Below are 6,469 nucleotides of genomic sequence, written 5' to 3' on the forward strand. Positions count from 1 at the left end.
TCTTCATCATTCTTCTGTAGCACCATGCCTCGAATGCAGCCAATCTTCTTTCCTCTCTCACCCCCATTGTCCACGCCTCACTTCCATATGTTGCAGTACTCCATACATACGTTTTCAACATGTTTTTTCTTACGTCGAGACTTATGTTTTTTGAGGTGAATAGATTTTTCTTCTTATTGAAGGCAATCTTAGCCTGGGCAATTCTGCTGGCAATGTCCTTGCAGCTTCTTCCATCACTTGTGATTTTGCTACCCAGGTAATTGAACTATAATCATAAAATGGGGTTATTGGTGTCTAATTGGATTAAGTTTATTATTTTATCTCTGTTTAATTTTTCTGCTTTATAAATATGAAATTCTTCTTTGACATTCAGTTTTTGACTTTTATTACCATAATTAAGTATTTTCATATTGGAATTTATATCTGTAAAATTATGGCCTGAATCTATCAAGTGTTCAGCAAATGCCGACTTTTGTGTATAATTTTTAGATTTTAGTGCTTGGATATGTTCTCAAAACCTGATATGGAAATTTTTACCCGTTTGTCCGATATAGAATTTGTCACAATCACTACATTTAAGTTCATAGATTCCAGATTTTTTAAACTTATCTTGCTGTACATTTAAATTTGATTTCTTTTTTATCAGTTCGAATGCATTATTTGTTGTCCTATAACCTAGAATGAATTTATTTTTTGTAAAGGTTTTTCTTATAGCTTTATTAAATTTTGTGTTATATGGAACACAAATATATTCTTTATTTCCTACATTTCCTTGATTATTTTGAGTTCTATTCTGTATTAATTTTCCTTATTGTTTGTAAATCATTCTATCAATAGCTTTGGTATTATATCCATTTGTTATTGCCATATATTTTATTATTTTCTTCTCTTTTCTGTAATTATCTTTTGACATGGGAATATTTATTAGCCTGTATATCATTGCATTGAAAGTTGAATTTTTTTGTTTGCCAAGGATGATTTGAATCTCTAGGAATTATTCAATCTGTATGTGTGGGTTTTCTATAAATGCTAAAATCATGTTTGTTATCTTTCATACTAATCGTTAAATCAAGAAAATTTATTTCATGTTCTTGAACTTCCATCGTAAATGTTATAGAAGGTGATATTGAATTTAAATATAATTTAAGTTTTCATGTGTTTTATCTTCATTATTATACAGACATATTATATCATCAACATATCTGTGCCAATAAATGATATTTTTCTTTAGAGGATTATTATCATTCATTATTTTAGATTTTTCTAAATTGTTCATGTATATGTTAGCCAGATAACCTGATAAAGGAAATCCCATTGCCAAACCTTCCTTTTGTTTGTAATTTTTTTCATTGAATTTGAAATAATTTTGATCTACACATACTGTTGTCAAATCTATTAGATCTTCTATTTCATCATTATTTATATTATTATCTATCAAATTTTGTTTCAGAATACTAATTGTTTCATTTGTTAGAATACTAGTGTACATGTTGGTTACCCACATCAAATGCTAGGAAAATAGCTTCAGTTGGAATTTTTATATCTTTAATTTTTTGAACTAAATGATATGTGTTTTTTATGCTATGGTTTTCTCCCATTATTGCCTTTTGAGGTAGAATTTTATTCAAATATTTGCAGGAGCATTACGATAATTTACTACTGGCCTTATTGGTATTCCAACCTTATGTACTTTTGGTTGGCCTCTAAACATTGGAGATAAAGGATTTATCAACTTCATTTTGAATTGTTCTGCTCTGGAGATTGATTTACATTTAGATATGATATTATTTATATTTTTACTATATTCAAGAGTTGGATCTTTTGTTAAATTTTCAAATTTGTTATCTCTAATGAATTTCTCTAGTTTATCATTATAATCTGTTTGTTTTATGATAACTGTAGTAATTCCTTTGTCTGCTTTTGTGATAATGCCATTCTCATTCTTCAATTTGTTTGAAATGGATTCCACCAGTTCCATATCTTCTTTGGATCTTTCAAAAATTTCATTTTTAATCATATTATTTCATTTTTCAATTGCATTTATGAAATTTGTTCTTAATACGTTTTGATTCTCTCTTTCTTTCTTTCTTATAGACGTTTCCACTTCCATCAGTTGTTCTTTCATGACATATACTTTGTTATCTAAATTTATATTATATTTTAATGCTTCAGATAATAAATTATTCTCTTTTTCAGTGAAGCCTATATTTGTAAGGTTCTTCACTTTATCATATGATTTATATTCTTCAATTTCATTGTAGTAGTTATTATCAGTATTTTTCTTTTGTTTTTGGATCAACAAGCTAATTTTCTTTGTTTGTGCGAGTTTTTTCTTTTCAATGATAGGTTTAATCCACGTTTAAATATGGATTTTGAATTCATCTATTGATTCGGCATGAAAATGATTCTCTATTTGCTCTTTTATTATCTGATTCTTTTTGTTTAATCTTTTCAATTTTGAATATGAATAATTTATCTCCTCTTCAATCCAAATTTGTTGTGCAGTTTTCATAGTTTTTTTTTAGCAGCTCTTGATTTAGACTTTGTGAAAATATTTACATAACTAGGAATAACACCATTTCTCAAAGAAGTTTTGTTGAATAAAATATCTTCACTTACCTTTCTTATTTTTAATTGTGTATATTTCCATTTATGGACTATGCTTGGTTGATATGCCATCTTATTTATCTCTTTCCTGAAATCTTCCAGTAGTATTTATTTATTTAATTTATATCACTTGAAAATGGCATAAATGACCGAAATATAGTGTGATAAAATATTAAAAAAAAGGGTACTGAGATTATTATTTTCTTTATATTTATGTGTGTGTGTGTGTGTGTTGTGTGTGTGTGTGTGGTGTGTGTGGTGTGTGTGTGGTGTGTGTGTGTGTGTGTGTGTGTGTGTGTGTGTGTGTGTGTGTATGAGTGTATGTGCGTCTGTGTACACGGTACATGGGAGATGAGATCCCAATTGAAATTTGGAACTTGAGGTCCTTATGATATAAGGATCCGACACGAACAATTTCGAGCAAATGCAATTTGAGATGGCAGCTAAAATGGCGAAAATGTTGTCAAAAACAGGGTTTTTCGCGATTTTCTCGAAAACGGCACCAACGATTTTGATTAAATTTATATCTAAAATAAGCTCCATCAACTGCCACAAGTCTCATATCTGTAAAAATTTCAGGAGCTTCGCCCCATGCAAAGTTTGATTTTGGATTCCCAATTATCAGACTTCAGATACAATTTGAACAAAAAACGTTGAGTGTAAAAGATTTAGCATGACAATCTCTACAATATTAATGATCAGTAATATTTTCACCTAAAATTGAAAATAATCTCGGACTTCAAGAAAATGTGATTATCCAATCACAAACTGTTGGAAACTGTTGATTCTATTAAATGATTCACTATGAAGTGATATCAGACCTCTTATGTCTCCAGCGTTATTGTCCTTACCAGCTGGCTCAGACCTTTGTTTATAAGTAGACTTGAGATGCGCGTGAACACTAGTGTCAGGTGATCAATTTTCATAACGGCAAGGAAAGTTGTGTGAGTGCGCCACATCAGATTTTTGATAAAGTTATTCAATTGTCAATAAATAACTGGAATTAAGATTTTTGAAATGGTCTTCTCTGATTTGGTTCACGTGAAGTTAATCAGGATTAAAATTTAACCGGATTTTGTGCAACTGGGCCTATGTGAGGGAAATTTTTGCATTCTTCTGGGAATCAATTTACTGTGATTAGATAGAACATTTCTGTAAGGATGTTATTATAATTTCTTCTTTCGTAATAAGCCCTATTATCATAGGTAAGGAAAGTATTGCTTTCCGAAAAAAATTAAGGTACCCCAATTCCTAAATTTCTATACGTTTCAAGGTCACCTGAGTCCAAAAAAGTGGTTTTTGGGTGTTGGTCTGTATGTGTGTGTGTGTGTGTGTGTGTGTGGTGTGTGTGTGTGTGTGTGTGTGTGTGTGTGTGGTGTGTGTGTGTGTGTGTGTGTATGAGTGTATGTGCGTCTGTGTACACGATATCTCATCTCCCAATCAACAGAATGACTTGAAATTTGGAACTTAAGGTCCTCACACTATAAGGATCCGACGCGAACATTTTCGATCAAATGCAATTCAAGATGGCGGCTAAAATGGCGAAAATGTTATCAACAACAGGGTATTTCGCGATTTTCTCGAAAACAGCGCCAACGATTTTAATCAAATTCATACCTAGAAAAGTCATTGATAAGCTCTATCAACTGCCACAAGTCTCATATCTGTAAAAATTTCAGGAGCACTGCACCATCTATGCAAAGTTAGATTTTAGATTCCCAATTATCAGGCTTCAGATACAATTTGAACAAAAATTTTCAGGTGGAAAACATTGAGCATAAAGATCTCTACAGTTAATGTTCAGTAACATTTTCACACAAAATTGAAAATAAGCTCGATATTCGAGAAAATAAGATTATTCAATTGCAAACTGTTGGCAACTGTTGATTCTATTGAATCATTCACTATGAAGAGATAGCAGACTTCATGTGTCTGCAGCGCTATTGTCCTGTCACCAGCTGGCTCAGATCTTAGAAAAGTAGACGAGATGCGCGGGAACACTAGCGTCAGTTGATCAATTTTCTTAACGGCAAGGAAAGTTGTGTGAGTGTATCACACCAGATTTTTATGCTTTTGTACTCCAGAGCGAAGCTCGGTCCCCGATATTAAAGTTTATAGTCACTTAAAATTGAGGGACGATTTTCAGTTTATAAGAGATTAATCCATGTTTACTAAAAAATGATAATAACGTAGTAATTGAAACTAGTTACTGAATTTTCTAATAAATAATAGGATCACCTGAAATTTCAAATTTATAATGTTATCTATAGTGAGTTCCACGTTATAATGGCAGTGGAGAAAGATAGAACAACGTTGCCGATCAACATTGTTTGTCTATGTCTTCTATAGACGGTAGCTGATACAGGTTGACTGTTCATTCTCGTTTGAAATAATCAATTATATTTTATCAAGCTAGAAATTATATTTTTCAATAATCTTATAAAGAATTTCAATAATTAAAATAAAATATATTGTTAATTAATTATTAATTCTCCATTGTTAAAAGACGATCTGGCAACAGAGCAAAGCAAGAGATAGCGCCGTCTGCTTTTTGAATGATAGACAAGGATTGTAATACGATTGCTAATCAGACACTGCCATTATAGCGTGGACCTCCACTATAGAGATTGAAAATGGTGTAAGAACTGAAAATAGTTTCTCAATGTTTGAATGAAATTATTAGTTTACAGATGGAAGTAACTGAGAAATTGCATTTTATTCAAATGCTAATAAATTAATGATTATTATTAAACGAAAATCCCAATTGAATGCTGTAATTCCCCCCGAAGACTTCTGCTAATGCAAATATTGACAACATGGTAAACAGCCAGATGGAAATTCGATAAGCGCTAAAATTTACAGCATCAATTTGGATTTTCGTTTAATAATAATAATTATTATTAGTAGTTGTGACAATTCTGAAAAGTTTCCTTAAACGGTGTACACACGTACGTTTGCCTCGGGTGAGCATACGTGTATGGGCTTGCATTCGCACGTGTGGACACTGTTCGCTGAGGCATGTGGGCGAACCGGAACCCTGTCGGTATTTTGGCGTGCTCAAAGGCGCCTCGGGCGAGCATTGAATGTACGTGTGGACGCGTTTTTGCCATACGGGTGAGGCAAAACGTAAACATTGAAGGCGTCATAACCTAATTCCAATGAATTAGGTTAATGAATGACAAATCAAATTGTGATCCAATAACTAATTGTAAATTGTAAGATTTTTGTAATTTTGTAGGATATGTGGATTGTCAAATATTTATATAGAAACATGCATGGAATATATAATTTGTATCATAATTAACAAATTTAGAACTGCATAATTTAAGTGAAAAAAGCTTCTCTAAAGGGCTCCTACAAGAAAGTATAGCTCAAATATTATTTTACTGTGACTATCAAATCATCTTGTGTTTGTTTCATGTTATCAATCAGAGTTGTTAATTAAAATTGTTATCTTCAATATGATATTATATGTTTTAGATAGCTAGGCTATCTATAGAGAGATTTATTCAAACTTTGAACTAGTATTCCCTTAAAGGTAGATCTTGAAGCTAATCTTTTGGAGAATCTTGTTTTGTCATGTGTATGAGCAGAGTTAGTTTAAAATGGGCAGCAACTTAGTATTTGATTCAATTTATGGCTAACTTCTTTAAAGAAGACTGTCAATTTTGTGAGACAGTGTTAAGTGCTTTGATTAGGTCATCAAAACTTCTGGAATTATTGTAGAAATTTTCTTTTTTTGAGATTCAGAATAGATATTGGAAACCAACAAATGAATCGCCTAATGTCAAGAATCTCAAAGTTGGAGCCAATCGTTCTTGTGAAGTTATTGATTCCCTCATGATGATATCATTCTTGTTTA

Source organism: Nilaparvata lugens, chromosome 14, assembly GCF_014356525.2.
Source record: "Nilaparvata lugens isolate BPH chromosome 14, ASM1435652v1, whole genome shotgun sequence".
In the NCBI taxonomy this organism is placed as follows: domain Eukaryota; kingdom Metazoa; phylum Arthropoda; class Insecta; order Hemiptera; family Delphacidae; genus Nilaparvata; species Nilaparvata lugens.